Raw genomic sequence first — 16590 nt, 5'->3', positions numbered from 1 at the left:
TCTTAACATTTGCATAAAAGCCACTGGCATATCATTTAAAATTAGTTATTGAACTATCCTATCAAATCCTAGAGCTTTTGTAGCTATATACTAAATAAAGTGAAGAATTATGTAAACTACTGTTAGAAGAGGTTCAAAAAGTTTGCTTGCTGAAAATATTTAAAATATTTAGGACAGACAATTAACGCATTTTTAACACCATTATTTAAAGGAGTTTTTAAGCTGTCCCTAGATTTTGACTGTCAGTAAGATGATGGAGAAGGCCCACGTCTGAAGTCTGAATAGTCATCCATCCTAAGGCAAGGGAGATCTAAACATTCCAGACAAAGTCAAGGAAGATCAATGTTAGTTTCAATATCAGGAAAGTACAACAATAGGCAGGATCTCCAAAAGACATACAGAACATGTGGTAGCAAAAGGACGAGAGGTCTACTCAGCATCCAGAAGATACTGAAGACAATAATCATAATCCATTGATGGGGGTAAGACTGAAGTCCATGAAAAAACAAGGAGGAAGCTTAGCTCCTTAAGAGGTAGCATACCCTGTCTTAGAAACAAAGCAGAGACTAAGGCTGACTTGATGACCTAGGGCTCTTCATTTCCTTCTGCCCAAGGGAAGAAATACTCCAAGTGATCACATAAGACAAAATCTGTGTGTAATGGATACAGTACTAACCATGCAGAAATAGGAAAAGCAAGCAGAGATTTCATTACTCTTCTCTATGAATGTCTCTCTCCCAATATTCCCATTTCCTTCTATATGTCTTTCTATCCCCACCCTTCTCCTACCTGTTTCCCTTTCTTCTCTTGTTGCTCACTGTTTGTAGGTTATAATATGTAACCAAACTTTTGTTGGAGTATTTTTCTTAATTATTAAATAATGCTATTTATTTTCTTGTTCTGAACCTTTAAAATTAGTGAATATTTTATACTTACTATGAAAAGACAGTAATATTCAATTGATTTATTTTCCTTTGGGTCAATGGCTGGCTGTAGAATTCCTAACCTTGCTTTTTACTCATTGGACTAAAAATTAATCGTGGTTATCCAAACTATGAAGATTAAAGTTTATTTAAAAATCCCTACATTGCCAAAAATGAGAAGTATGCATACTTTTTAACATAGTCACAAATGATAAAATGGTTAAATTAATTATTACATATTTACTTGATGAAATACTATGCACTGATTAAAATGATATTTTAAGATGCTAAGAAGCCACAATTTTTACCACAAATATTCATATAAAAAGTCAGAACAAATCACTACATATAGGCAACATTTTTGTAATCATCTGGACAAAAATTTCAAGGAAATATGGAAAAAGATATGGTTCATACGGAGACAGAAAGAAAGGCAAATAGTGATTTACATTTCATTTTTTTGGTATTATAGCATTACTTAGGTAATCAATCATATTTTTAAAATGAAAAGTATATCCCATACATATATTCCTTTTTAATATTTAAATTTTAATATTTTAATTTATCGAATTGTGTACATAATCTCATATAACAGTCAATTTTACAGAGCCAGTATTCAAAAAACGCTCAGCTTTTCTGCTGTAATTTTTTTAAATAAAGCATTTCAAAGAACCTAGTATATTAGGAGATGAAGCTATAACTACATATCTAAAAAGAACAAAAACAAAAAGTCTCTCTATGATAGACTTGATAAGGGAAGGAGTCCCTCAACATGGTTAGAATAAAGTGAGTTGCAAGTAAATCTATGATTTCCTAATCACCCCTATTTCCCAACTTTACATTCCCTACAATAGCAAAAAATCATTATTTGCTTTGAGGATTTGAAATGTGTCTCTAATCCTCAGTATTCCTGAAAGACTCCCAGAAGACTAACTTTTTTTATATGCCAATTTTTGTTTCAAAATGGAATGCATTTAAATCCTATACAAAATTAAATTCTGATTGTTCATTCATTTACCTTTTATTCCTTAAAAGTAGTTTCCTTCCCCTGAGTTTATAGTAGCAGGCTGATAAAGGCCTGCTTATGTACACAATTTTATTAAATTAATACACATTCAATGCACATATTCAGATATGATTATTTCACTATTCAGAATATATAATTTGTTTCCTTTGAGAAAACGTTTATTCTCCCCAAAAAATAACTTCAATAAAATACAGTAGCATAAGATCGAATATATGGATAAACTCTTTTCATTATGAGGAAATGTAAATGCTTATTAAAATATGAACTTTTTCCCATAAGAACTTCTTAAACCTCAGCCCTGAAAAGATGCTATAAAAGGCATCTTCATAATAGTATTAAAATTTGTGGCAGCTTAAACTGAAATAAGATCTGATATGAAAATGGTTACTTTTTATTGTTATATCTTTGAATTCATTGCTATTATATTGTTTTGGCTGCTAGCTGTGACCCAGTTTTCATTTGTTCTTATGTTTTATTGTTTTTTTAATCTTGAGGCAAAATACAAAATACTGGAAATTTAATTTAAGTAACATCAAAGATTTTTATATCAACAATGCTACAAAAAATTTGATTTAATGAATATAAATTTGGGGTGGTAACTTTGAGGCCCATGCTTGGTGTATTCAACAAGAACCAAGAGTCAAGATAGTTGGAGCAAAGGGCAAATATAGGAGACAAGGTCAGAGAAATAACCAATGGTAAGATATAGGGTCCTAGAGTTCTTTAGATTTTATTTTCTATGTGATGGAAAGTTACAGGGCAGGAAAAGTTTGAGCAGGGGAGTGACATAATCTTATTTATGTTTCAAAGGCTCACTTTAGTGAACAGACTGTAGAGTTGGGGGGACAAGAGCAGAAGCAGGGCAGTGATAATCGTTGCTTGAGGTACTCATTGTACCACAGTACAAATTTCAATTTCAGAAAATTTAACATTGATCTGTCTAATACTGAATTTATCATATGTATTCCAATCTTGACAGTTGACCCAATAATGCCCTTTATAGTATTGTTCCCCTCCTGTTCAGGATCCTGTTTTCTATTTAGTTATCATATTTCTTTAGTCTGTTTCACTCTGGGACATTTTCACAACTTTTTGTCTTCTATGGATGTATTTTTAAGGTAGAGTCACTGACAGGATTGAAGATTTATACAGTTGGATTTGATGTCAGCTATGAGGATGTCAAGGATGAATCCAAGATTTCAGAAACCAAGTAGATATCTCTTGTGATAAGTAATACAGCAAGTGTAGGGACAGGTCATAGGGGTAGAAACCACTAAAGAGGTGCATCTTCGTGAAAAAGATTTCTGGTGCTCACCCTTATCTAGTTCTTCTCTCCTGGAAATACTGGAAGATTATACTTTCCCACAACTTTACACATACCTGGAACAGTATCATCAGTTCTGCTTAATGGGCTTTGAACCTAAGTAATGCTGTCATTTCCCAGGTGAAGCATTCTCTTTTCCAGTTTCGTTGACCAAAGGCACATGTTTCAGAGGGTGAACCTACAGGATGGGAGCGGTGCAGTCAGTTTGGATTGCTGACATGTCACATGAAGAAGAGTTGCCTTGGAGAAATGCCCAGACCCACAGCAGACTTTGCATGAGTAAATAAGCTTTTGTCACATTAATTCACTAAGAATTGGGGGGTTACTGTTATCCTAGCCTATCCTGACTAAGTCACCATTAAATATTCAAGTGGCAAAGGTAAGTAGACTGTGTTTGTTTTAAGCTGTTGTGTACCCCAGAAAAGCCATAGTTTTCAGTACAATCTTGTAGGGGTAGACCTATTGTTAGGTGGGGCCTTTTGATTAGGTTGTTTCTATGGAGATGTGACTCCACATATTCAAGGTGGGACTTAATCTGCTTACTGGAGGGCTTTAAGAGAAAAACATCTTGGTGAAAGCCCAGATTCTTGGAGAACACACACAGAGAGCAGATGCTTGGAGACAGAATGCCCAGGAAATCTAAGGAAGGACCCAGAAGAGCCAAGAGAGCCATTGTGAAACCAACCCAGGAGAGAAGGGCCAGCAGACATCTCCATGTGCCTTCCCATGTGACAGAGAAACCCCAGACATGATTGGCCTTTCTTGAGAGAAGGTATACTTTTGTTGGTACCTTAATTTGGACATTGTCATGGCCTTAGTATTGTAACTTGTAATGTAATTAAATCCCCTTTATAAAAGCCAACCCATTTCTGGTATCTTGCATTCTGGCAACATTAGCAAATCGAAACACAGTTTAGATAAAAGGTGTTGGAGTAGAGATCAGGTCAGGTCAGTTCAGGAGATACATGTTTGGGAATCATCAACATACAAAAGATATTTAGAGTCATGAAATCTCCCAGTCAATTAGTGTAGATATGAAAAATTGATTGACTGGTGACTAGATAGACAGACGACCCAACTCTCAACTGCCCACCATACAGCTGACCCAGGAAAAGGCATCTGACCTAAATCAGACACTCAAAGTCTATTGGCAGGATTTTTCAAAGTAGAATCAAGAGCCCATTTCACTTAGGTAGTGACAGTCATAGAACATAGTTTCAGAGGATCAAGAACTGACACAATTTATGCTCTAAGACATGTAGGAACAAAACAGACATAAAAGAGTCCCAACAATGTTCAATTCCCTGGTTCTTATTTTTCTTGAGGCCACCACTTTCATATTTTTTGGATGCTTTGGTCATTCAAATAATACCTTCAATTTAGGGAACCAATATTTCCCATATTATCTTAAAACCGTTTGCATTAGATTTCTGTAACTTACAACCCAAAGAAAGCTAAATAGTAAATGAATGCTATCAAAATTAATAAAGTATTATAAACTTTTTAATCATTAATGATTTTGTTTTTAAATCGGGCTATAAATTAAAAGCCATCATTTTACTTCCAATATCTTCCCCCACACTAAGGTCCCATTCCAGTTTTCTACTGCTTCATAACAAACTACTCCAACACTTAATGACTCAAACAGTAATCAAGTGTTTTGCTTATGAATCTACAATTTGGGCAGGCCTTCATGGGGAAGACTCATCTTTCTTCTATGGGATCCTCTGTTCCTCTCTGTGTGGGCCTCACTGTGTGACTTCTTCACAGGGGAGTGCAAGGATATGGAGACAGATACAGCAGAGCAAAAGCTATATCATGGTTTTAGGAATCCTAAAAAATCATACATGATCATTTCTGTTTTGTCAAGGCAATCACAAAAGCCTGCCCAGTTTCAAGGGAAAGGACATAGATGACACCTTCTGATGGGGGCATGGCAAGGTTCTAGAATAGCTTGAGGGAAGAGATCTACTATTATGGCCATTTTTGGAAATCTTAATTTGCCATAGATCCTTGATAATTTATAGAAACTAAGACCAGTTTATGGGGAAATGTATTTTAGTTCAGAAGGAAAAAAATAGTCATCCATTTAATCATTTATCAAATATATATTTATTGAGAGTCAAATATTTTAGGTGCTTTTTGAGTTGCTGGAGGAGAGTTAGAGCAGGTATACTCTGAGGACATTCTGCTACTCACTTACAGCTATTATTAGTTCTTATGGGCCTGTGTCCATTCAGATGGCTTGTTCCCCAAGTTGTCAAATACGTTTAATATCATCTTGCTTAAGGAACAGCAAGGCTCTAACCCTTCTCTTCAGGAAAATATAGATTAGTGGAGGAGATTATAGTCTGGTGTGCACCGACCAGGAATTCTGCGAATCTTCTAGGTTGGATCCTCTAGAAGTAGAGCCTGAGACAGGGATTCTTGTGAACATGATTTATTTAGGCAGTGCTCTCAGAAGAGAAGTGAGGGAAGCAGGATAGGCCAGAAAAAGGAAGCTAAACAAGTTCTTAGCCAAAGACTAGCTACAGCCTGGTCTCACAGAGGGTCTGGGCCATGATGTGCAGCACAGAGGTACTCCGTTTTAAGGCAAATAGGCCAGACTTTAGTACACAGTGGCCACTGGTTGCTCTGGGGAATGGGGGAGGTGGGGCAGTGGGGGGAGTGGAGGTAACCTCTCCAGTGTGGTAACTCCACTTCAAGTGGGGCAACTCTCCAAAGAAAGGGGCAGCTGTGAGCATTTAGCAGTCAAAACTCATAGCAGCAGAGAATAAATGTACCTGTCCGAGAAAGTAGGTCTCAGCAGGGCACCAATACATCCACTACACATCTTATTGTGAATGTTTTACTAGGAGAAGTTGAATACATGAACATTCTAGTGGATGAAAAATGGTATCTCATTGTGGTTTTCATTTGCATTTCCCTAGTCATTAATGATTTTGAGTATCTTCTCATGTGCTTATTGTCTATCTTCTTTAGAGAAAGGTCTAGATTGATACTTTGCACATTTTTAAATTGGATTTTTTTTATTATTGAGTTCTTTATATATTCTGGATATATTATATATATGTTTTGCAAATATTTTTCCCGGTATATGTGTTGTGTTTTCATTTTATTGATGGTGAATTTCATTTTATAGATGAAAGTGCAAAAGTTTTCATTGTTAAGCTTAGTTTATCATATTTTTTTGCTTTTATCACTTGTACTTTTTGTCATACCTAAGTAATTATGAGGATTTTATCATGTTTTTTAAAAAGAGTTTTATAACTTTAGCTCTACCCATTTTCAGTTAACTTTTGCATACTGTGTGACATAGGAGCCCAAATTCATCTTTTTGCATATTGATATTTAATTGCCCTTTATTGTAAAGACTATGTCTTTGCCATTGAATATGCTCAACACCTTTGCAAAAAATGAGTGATTTTAGAAGACTATTTGACATATTCACTCTGACTAGAAGTCACAAGGCTATATTAAAGAAGAGCAGAAAATCATTAAGAGAAAAAAGGATGAGATTAAAATAATAAGAGAATAAGATGAAATTGGTAAATTAAGGAAAGAATGCAAGGTGATGATATAACAAATATTAACATGTACACTGAAAAGCCAGTGAAGAGCAGAAAAGACACTATTATTTATCTAATTCTTTCAGTGTATAGGTATATAAGTGCGTGATTGTGTGTATGTTAGCTATGGTTCCCAAGAGAAACAGAACCAACAGGGGAGATATATAAACATGAGATTTATATGGGTGTCTCATGCAACCGTGGCAATGGAAGAATCCAAAATAGTAGGACAGGCTGTGAAGCTGGCAGCTCGGATAAAGGGTCTGGAAAATTCCGCAGGAGAGGCTTGCTGGCTGAAGAAGCAGTGAAAGAGTCTCACTCCTTTCTTAGAAGCCATCAACAGATTGGATTATATCATTGTGGGAGACATGCCTTAGTTGATCACTGACGGAATCAGACACAGGTGCAATCAACTGACTGATGACTTAATACACCAGCTTTCCAGTTTATCAACCAACCATGAAATATTCTTGCAGCAACAGTGCTTGCCTGACTAGACAACTGGGCATGATCATTTGGCCAAGTTGACACAAGAACTTAACCATCACACTCCATCCCTTGTCAACGTGGTAGCTATACAAATATCCCCTTGAAACATGCTTAATTTCCAAATAAAACACAATAACAGACATATGTTTTGCCTAAAAATATTCAATTATCCTGTGTACAAATGGAAACACACTACATCTCTCCAGAATAGGGTGCAAGTCCTTAGGTAACAGTCAGTCTTAAACTTCATATGTTATGACTTAAATACTATAACATGAACAATACAACTTATGTCATATGATAAGAAGAAAACAAGACATTTGCTTATGTACAAATGTAAACATACTCACAACAAAACAGGTAGGAAATATTCATGCAATCAGTCCTCATTTATGCAACTGGCCATGAGGTCATAGTTCATATTTATCACTACCTTCTACTACCCCTTCCATGTTCCCTTACCCTCTGCAAGCACTTCAGCTGGCTGTGGTTCTTTGTCAGGGGGGATGACCCACACTTTCTGTCATGGTCAGGTTCATGTGTTAATTTGGTCAGGTGGTAATGCCAAGTTGTCTGGTCAGGCAAGCGCTGGCCTGTCTGTTGCTATGAGGGCATTTCATGGACTTAAATCATGACCACGTTGGCAGCATCTACAGCTGATTGTACTTGCAATCTATAAAAGTGTCGCATGTAACCATGGTTGTTCTAGTTTGCTAGCTGCCGGAATGCAATATAACAGAAATAGAATGTCTTTTAAAAGGGGGAATTCAATAAATTGCTCATTTACAGTTCTAAAACTGAGAAAATATCCCAATTAAAACAAGTCTATATAAATGTCCAATCTAAGGCATCCAGGGAGAGACACCTTGGTTCAAGAAGGCCAGTGAAGTTCAGGGTTTCTCTCTCAAGTGGGAGGGCACACGGTGAATACAATCAGGGTCCCTCTCTCATCTGATGGCTTCTTTTCCTGGCTTCCTGTTTCATGAAGCTCCCTAGGACACATTTTCCTTTTTCATCTCCAAAGGTCGCTGGCTGGTGGACTCTGCTTCTCATGGCTATATCATTCTGCTTTGCTCTCTCTCTCTGTATCTCTCTCACTCTCCAAAATGCTACCTCTTTTATAGAACTCCAGAAACTTATCAAGACCTACCCAAATGGGTACAGACATGTCATCACCTAATCCATCTTAACAACCACTCCTGATTAAATCACATGTCCAGGGAGATGATCTGATTACAATTTCAAACATACAGTATTGAATAGGGATTATTCTCCCTTCATGAAATGGGATTTAGATTAAAACATGGCTTTTCTAGGGGACATACATCCTTTCAAACCAGCACAATGGTGATATGGAATCCAAAGTCTGTAGGGTAGGCCATGAACTGGCAGCTCCAATGAAGGTCCTCAACAAACTCTCAGGAAAGGCTGGCTGGCTGAAGCAGAAAGAGTGATTGTCTCTTCTGAATCTTCCTTAAAAGCCTTCTGGGTATTAGATTCAGCATCACTCATTGCAGAAGACACTCCCCTTAGCTGATTGCAAATTCAGTCAGCTGCAGATGCAGCCAACATGGTCATGATTTAAGTCCATGAAATGTCCTCATAGCAACAGACAGGCCAGTGCTTACCTGGCCAAGCTGACACATGAAACTGACCATGACAGACAGTCTATGAAATTCTTGTTTGAGCTGTATATGCAGAAGAGTGCTAGGTTAAGTGAACAAAAGACTAACTTGAATTACAAAAACAGAGAGTCATGGACCCCTAATCAATTTCCCAACTTGAGACAGTTTACAGACCCAAAACCCCTTGAATGAAGGGAAGGCCAGGTGCCTTTGGGGGAGGACCCTATTGCATGGCCACAAATTCATACTGTTAATATTCCTTCAAGCCTTCCCCAAGGAGACCTACAGGCTTTTACCAGGGTAACTGAGCATTGTGGAAAGGAAATGATCAGAAATTTAGAGGATTATAAAACACTGGTTCAGAAATTACATTAATTCCAGGGGACCCAAAATGTGACTCTGGTCCACCAGTCAGAGTGGGGGCTTATGGAAATCAGGTGACCAATGGAGTTTTAGCTCAGGTCCATCTCACAGTGGGTCCAATGGGTCTGGGGACTCATTCTGTGTTCATTTCCCCAGTTCCAGAATGCATAATTGGAATAGGCATACTGAGCAACTAAAAGAACCTGACATTGTCTCTATGACTTATGGATGAGGGCTATTTTGGTAGGAAAGGCCAAGTGGAAGCCATTAGAACTGCCCCTACCTAGAAAAATAGTAAATCAGAAGCAATACTGGATTCCTGAAGGAACTGCAGAGATTAGTGCACTCTTAAGGACTTGAAGGATGCAGAGGTGGTGATTCCCACCACATCCCCATTTAATTCTCCTATTTGGACTGGGCAAAAAACAGATGGGTCTTGTAGGATGAAGTAGATTAGCGTTAACTGTTCCAGATGTGGTATCATTGCTTGAGCAAATCAACACATCCCCTGGTACCTGGTATGCAGCTATTAATCTGGCAAATGCTTTTTTCTCAACAGTTGTTAATAAAGACCACCAGAAACAATATGCTTTTAGCTGGCAAGGTCAGCAATATACTTTCACTGTCCTACCTCAGGGGTATATCAATTCTCCAGCCCTATGTCATAATGTTGACTGCAGAGAACTTGATCATTTCTCCCTCCCACAAAACATCACACTGGTCCATTATATTGATGATACCATGCTGATTGGAACCTAGTAAGCAAGAAATAGCAACTACTTTAGATTTAATGGTAAAGCATTTGCATGACAGAGGATGGCAGATAAATTCAACAAAAATACAGGGGCCTTCCACCTCAGTGAAATTTCTAGGTATCCAGTGATGTGGGGCATGTCTAGATGTCCCTTCTAAGGTGAAGGATAAGTTGCTGCATGTGGCCCTTTCTACAACCAAAAAAGAAGCACAATGCCTAGTTGGTTTCATTGGATTATGGTGACAACACATACCTCATTTGGGTGTGCTACTCTGGCCCATTTATCGAGTGACCAGAGAAGTAATAATTTTGAGTGGGGACCTGAACAAGAGAAGGCTCTGCAACAGATCCAGGCTGCTGTGCAAGCTGCTCTACCACTTGGGCCATATGATCCAGCAGATCCAATGGTGCTGGAAGTGTCAGTAGCAAATAGAAATGCTGTCTGGAGCCTTCGGAAGGCCCCTATAGGAGAATCACAAAGCAGACCCTTAGGATTTTGGAGCAAAGCCTTACCATCTGCCACAGACAACTAAACTCCTTTTGAGAAACAGCTTTTGGCCTACTACTAGGCCTTAGTAGAGACTGAACATTAAACCATGGGCCACCAAGTTACCATGAGACTTGAGTTGCCTATCATGAGCTGGGTGTTTTCTGACTCAACAAGCTATAAATTTGGGCATGCACAGCAGCACTCCACCATAAAATGGAAATGGTGTATCAGAGATAGAGCCAGAACAGGTCCTGAAGGCACAAGTAAGTTGCATGAGGAACTGGTCCAATGCCCATGGTCTGCACTCCTATGACATTACCTTCTCTTTCCCAGACCTGAGCTATGGCCTTTTGGGGAGTTCCTTACAGTGAGTTGATCGAGGAACAGAAAACTCGGCTTGTTTAGAGATGGCTCTGCATGATATGCAGGGACCACCTGGAACTGGACAGCTGCAGCACTACAACCTCATTTTCAGATGTCCTTAAAGGACAGTGGTGAAGAGAAATCCTCCCAGTGGGTGGAACTTCGAGCACTGCACATGTTGGTTCATTTTGCTTGGAAGAAAAATTGGCCAAAGTGCATTTGTGAACTTGATTGGAATATTGGTGACAAAGAGGTCTGGGGAAGTGGTAAGTGGATAGACCTTTTTGAGTGGGCTAAAAACATAAAGATATTTGTGTCCTATATAAATGCTCACCAGAGGGTGACTTCAGTAGAGGAAGGTTTTAATAATTAAATGGATAAGATGACACATTCTGTAGATACCAGTCAGCCTCTTTCCCCAGCAACTCCTGTCATTGCCCAATGGGCTTATGAACAAAGTGGTCATGGTGGTAGGGATGGTGGTTATGTGTAGGCTCAGAAACTTTAATTAGATTATCTCCATGGAGATGTGATTCAATTAAGTGTGGGTACTATACTTGATTAGGTGGGAACATGTCTCCACCCATTCCAGGTGGTCTTGATTGGTTTTATTGGGATCCTTTAAAAGAAGTACTTTGGAAAAATCTAGAGAGCAACAAGAGAGAAAACCATGAGATTCCGAGAGAGGCAGAGAGTCCACCAGTCAGTGACCTTTGGAGAAGAAGAAGAACAACACCGGGAGAGCTTCATGAAACAAGAAGCTGGAAGAGAAAGCTAGCAGACTATGCCATGTGCCCTTCTAGCTGAGAGAGAAACCCTGAACTTCATCAGTCTTCTTGAACCAAGTTATCTTTCCCTGGATGCTTTAGATTGGACATTTCTATAGACTTGTTTTAATTGGGACATTTTCGCAGACTTAGAACTATAAACTAGCAACTTATTTAATTCCTGTTTTTAAAAGCCATCCATTTCTGGTTCATTGCATTCTGATAGCTAACACACTAGAACAATACCAAAACTGGGTAAAAATGCTGTAAGAAAGGAAAACTGCAGGCCAATCCCTCTAATGAACATAGATGCAAAAATTCTCAACAAAATACTAGTGTGTTGGTTTGAATCTGTGGTTGGCCCCAGAAAAGCCATGACCTTTAATCTTCATTCAATATTGCTGGGTGGGAGCATTTTGATTGTTCCCATGGAGATGTGGCCCACCCAATTGTGGGTGGTAACTTTTGATTAGAAGATTTCCATGGAGGTATGTCCCATTGAACGTGGAGTTGCTTACTGGACTCCCATAAAAGAGGAAACATTTTGGAGAGAGTCCTTTTTGTAGAGCCATGAGAAAGCCAGCAGATGCCACCATGTTTTCCATGTGCCCTTCCAGCTGAGAGAGAAACATTGAACTTCATCGGCCTTCTTGAACCAAGGTATCTTTCCCTGGATGCCTTAAATTGGACATTTCTACAGACTTGTTTTAATTGGGACATTTTCTTGGCCTTAGAACTGTAAACTAGCAACTTATTAAATTCCCCTTTTTAAAAGCCATCCTGTTTCTGGCATATTGCATTCTGGCAGTTAGCAAACAAGAACAGATTTTGGTACCAGAGAAGTAGGGTACTGCTGCGGTTTGCAAATACCAAACATGTTGGAATAGTTTTTTAAATGGATAAGGGGAAGATTTTGGAGGGGTTGTAAGAAACTTGATAGAGAAAGCCTGGAATGCTTTGAAGAGATTGTTGGCAGAACTGTGAACTCAAAAGATACCTCTGACCAGGCTTTAGACAGAAATGAGGTATGTGTTATTGCAGACTGGAAGGAAGGTGATCCATGCTTTAAAATGGCAGATAATCTGGAAAAATTGACTAATGGCTTTGGCTGGAAGACAGATTTTAAAAGCCATGAACTTGGGTATTTAGAAGAAGAGATTTCCAAATTAAATGTGGTAAGTGCAGCCTGGTTTCTCCTTGCAGCTTATAGTGAAATGCAACAGAAAAGAGATAAGATGTGAACTGAACTCTTGGATATAAAGAAACAAAAAATTTATGTTCTGGAAAATTCTTGGCTCCCAGGAGGGGAGACCCCAGACAGTGGTGCCTCACATGAGGATTTGGCCAAATGTGGAACCATGCAGCCATTTCAGGGAAAACCAGGATTGGACACAGAGTTATGCAGGAAAGATTTGTGAAAACTCCTTATATCTGATGGGCATGGTCCAAGGCTACTTCATAGAAAGCCAACAAGAATGTTGCGGTATCTGTATAAAGAGAACCACTGCCAGTTGGGACTGAGAGGGACAGAGGAGGGACACATTGGAGGAAAATTAACAGAGACCATCAGGAGACAGAAATAGGGTAAGCTATTGGATAACTAGAGCTGAAGGAATACAGATTGTGCAACAGGACTGAATGTAAAACTTCAGAAATGGACAGCACAATACTACCTAACTGTAATACAATTATGTTAAAACACTGAATGAAGCTGAATGTGAGAACGATAGAGGGAGAAGGGCTGGGGGCATAAATGAAATCACAAAGAAAGATAGATGATAAAGATTAAGATGGTATAATCTAGGAATGCCTAGAGTGAATAATGATAGTAACTAAATGTACAAATTAAAAAAATGTTTTTGCATGAGGAAGAACAAAGGAATGTCATTACTGCAGGGTGCTGAAAATAGATGGTAATTAATATTTTAAAATTTCAACTTATGTGTGAGACTAAAGCAAAAAAATGTTTATTTGGTACAAAATTTATATTTTGACTAGTGCATTTCCTAACATAACTTATGTAGAAGTTGGTTGAACAACATAAGTACATGGAACCTTGGGTAGGACATGAGATTTTATTGGTTTGTCCAGAGTGATGCCCTGATGAATCCCAGAGTGATTTGATCAGTGAGTAGAAAAGTATTTGCAAAGTCCCCATTCAGGGAATGGTGAGAACGGGGGGAAATTCAACCTCCCCAAGCTGAATTCCTGATATTCTTACAAGCAGTGTGGACAACCAAAGCCGTAGGCGAGCCCCCAGACTTGGGGTTTGTTCATATGAAACTTAACCCCACAAAGAATAGGTCAAGTCTACTTAAAATTAGGCCTAAGAGTCACCCCCTAGGGAACCTCTTCTGTTGCTCAGATGTGGACTCTATCCAGCCAACACAACAAGCAAACTCACCACCCTCCCCCTGTCTATGTGGAACATGACTCCCACGGGTGTGGAACTTCCTGACAATGTGGGACAGAAATCCTAGAATGAGCTGAGACCCAGCATCAAGGGATTGAGTAAACCTTTTTGACCAAAAGGGGGAAGAGTGAAATGAGACAAAGTGTCAATAGCTGAGAGATTCCAAACATAGTTAAGAGGTTGTCCTGGAGGTTTTTTTATTCTTATGCATTAAGAAGATATCACCTTGTTATCCAAGATGTAATGGAGAGGCTGGAGGGAACTGCCTGAAAATGTAGAGCTGTGTTCCAGTAGCCATGTTTCTTGAAGATGAATAATGATAAAGCTTTCACAATGTGACTGTGTAATTGTGAAAATCTTGTGTCTGATGCTCCTTTTATCTACCTTGTCAACACATGAGTAGAACATATGGAATAAAAATAAATAATAGAGGGAACAAATGTTAAAATAAATTTAGTTTGAAATGCTAGTGATCAATGAAAGGGAGAGGTAATGGGTATGGTATGTATACACATTTTTTTCTATTTTTGTTTTATTTTTCTGTTTTTTTCTTTCTTTTTCTGAATTGATGCAAATGTTCTAAGAAATGATCATGATGATGAATATGCAACTGTGATGATATTGTGAATTACTGTTTATGTATGTAGAATGGAATGATCATATGTTAAGAATGTGTTTCTTTCTTGTAATTTTTTTAATTTAAAAATTAATTTAAAAAAATTCCTACCAAAATAAAAAAAAGCACATGAAGAGGTGTTCATTTTCACTAGCTCTAAGAGAAATGCAGATCAAGACTACAATGAGAAACCACCTCACACCTATAAGAACAGCTATTAAACAAATAGGAAACTACAAATGTAGGAGGAGATGTGAAAAAATTGGGATGCTTATGCACTGTTGTAGGAATGTATAATGGTATAGCGGCTATGGAAGACAGTCTGGCACTTCCTTAGAAAACTTAGTATCGAGTTGCCATATGACTGGGCAATACCACTACTTGGCATATACACAGAAGAGCTGAAAGCTGACACAAAAAGACATTTGCACACCAATGTTCATGGCAGCATTATTTACAATTGGCAAAAGATGGAAACAATACAAGCGCCCATTAACAGACAAGTGGATAAACAAAAATAGGTATATATATATATATATATATAATGGAACATTATGCAGTAGTAAGATGAAATGATGTCCTATAGCATACAATAGTATGGATGAACCTTGAGGACATAATGCTGAGTGAAATAAGCCAGACATAAAAGGATAAATATATATGATTTCACTTTTTTGACCTTAGTAATGGTAAACTCAGAGGCATGCAATACAGTATATAGGGGACCTAGAGATTCACAGAAGTTAGAGATCCATGAATGGTTAGGCAATGATTTTGAACTTAAATGTAAAGGAATCAATAGAAGTGAGGACAGGCCATTAGTGGGTCTATAAAGGTAGGTCATTAGTGAGTCTATAAAACCAGGCCATTAGTGGGTCTATAAGTAATTGTGGCATACTGAAGGTGAACATGATTGAAATGGGTTGTTTAGAGCCATGTATCCCATCGATTAACATTACAAATATAAATAAGTTCTTGTATGAACTACTTCAAAGGTATGAATTCTATACTAAGAATTTATTATATTGGGGCTTAGGAGGAAAACTAGTATTGAATGCTGTGGGCTATGTTTAAGAGAAAGACATTAACTGTGCCACATCAATACCAGGGGTAAGTAATTGAGAGTGAAGGACAAGAGTTAAGGAGAGATTTGGATTACCTATTTAGTGAGGGTGTGTTTATCATTTGTTTTTCTCTTGGGAGCAATAAAAATTGTCTAAAATTGAGAGTGTTGATGATTATACCACTAAGTGAGGATAATACGAGACATGAACTGTTGACTTTGATCTCTAATAAACTGTAAACAGGAGAATTCCTAAGGTCATAACCAAGCACAAGTACAGAAAAGAAGCAGGATCCAAGTAACCACGCAAGTTCATATGAGTCAGTGAAGACCCTATATCTTGCATATGCCTTGGGCTTTTCTTGATAGGAGGGCTAAGCTTTGAAGGAATCCACTAGTCAAAGTAAAGTCAATTTGGAAAGACTGTAAAAGGTGATTTATGCTTTGCTTGTTTGATTTTGTCAGCTCTTGGCAGTCAAGGAAAACTATCACATCAGTAGTTGGATACAAACTTAAAGGAATTGACAGTTCAGGGACTAATTCCCAGAGTTAAACTTGAAAATGTTAAAATGTACAGTGTGCAACAAAAGGTTACAGGTAAATAAAATCAGGAAATGATGGCCATCTAAAAGAACAAGATAAAAATCCAGAAAGCGGGCGGGCCGCGGTGGCTCAGCGGGCAAAGTGCTTGCCTGCTATGCCGGAGGACCTCGGTTCGATTCCCGGCCCCAGCCCATGTAACAAAAACGGAGAAACAGAATACAATAAAAACAAGAAAATGTTTAAAAATGTTTCCCTTTCTTC

General features: G+C 38.1%; 1 protein-coding gene and 1 long non-coding RNA gene across 10 annotated transcripts in view; one reads left to right on the top strand and one right to left on the bottom strand.

The window, feature by feature from the left end:
• GRIK2 (glutamate ionotropic receptor kainate type subunit 2) overlaps positions 1 to 16590 on the bottom strand; it is a 1225242-nt gene that overhangs the window by 1190495 nt on the left and 18157 nt on the right. For 2 of the 8 annotated variants that reach the window (XM_077162496.1, XM_077162494.1), the window contains one exon: positions 3331 to 3452. The exons of the other annotated variants lie outside the window; for them this stretch is intronic. The gene's annotated coding sequence lies outside the window, so the exon portion shown is untranslated. The remainder of the gene's footprint in view (positions 1 to 3330; positions 3453 to 16590) is intronic. 8 annotated transcript variants of the gene reach the window in all.
• The window catches only part of LOC143684999 (uncharacterized), a 76092-nt gene that overhangs the window by 55507 nt on the left and 3995 nt on the right, over positions 1 to 16590 (top strand). The gene's annotated exons all lie outside the window — the stretch shown is intronic.

Source organism: Tamandua tetradactyla, chromosome 5 (assembly GCF_023851605.1).
Source record: "Tamandua tetradactyla isolate mTamTet1 chromosome 5, mTamTet1.pri, whole genome shotgun sequence".
NCBI classification, from domain to species: Eukaryota; Metazoa; Chordata; class Mammalia; order Pilosa; family Myrmecophagidae; genus Tamandua; species Tamandua tetradactyla.
Note: the sequence above shows the minus strand (reverse complement) of the source record. Positions and strands in the feature narration are given on the sequence as shown.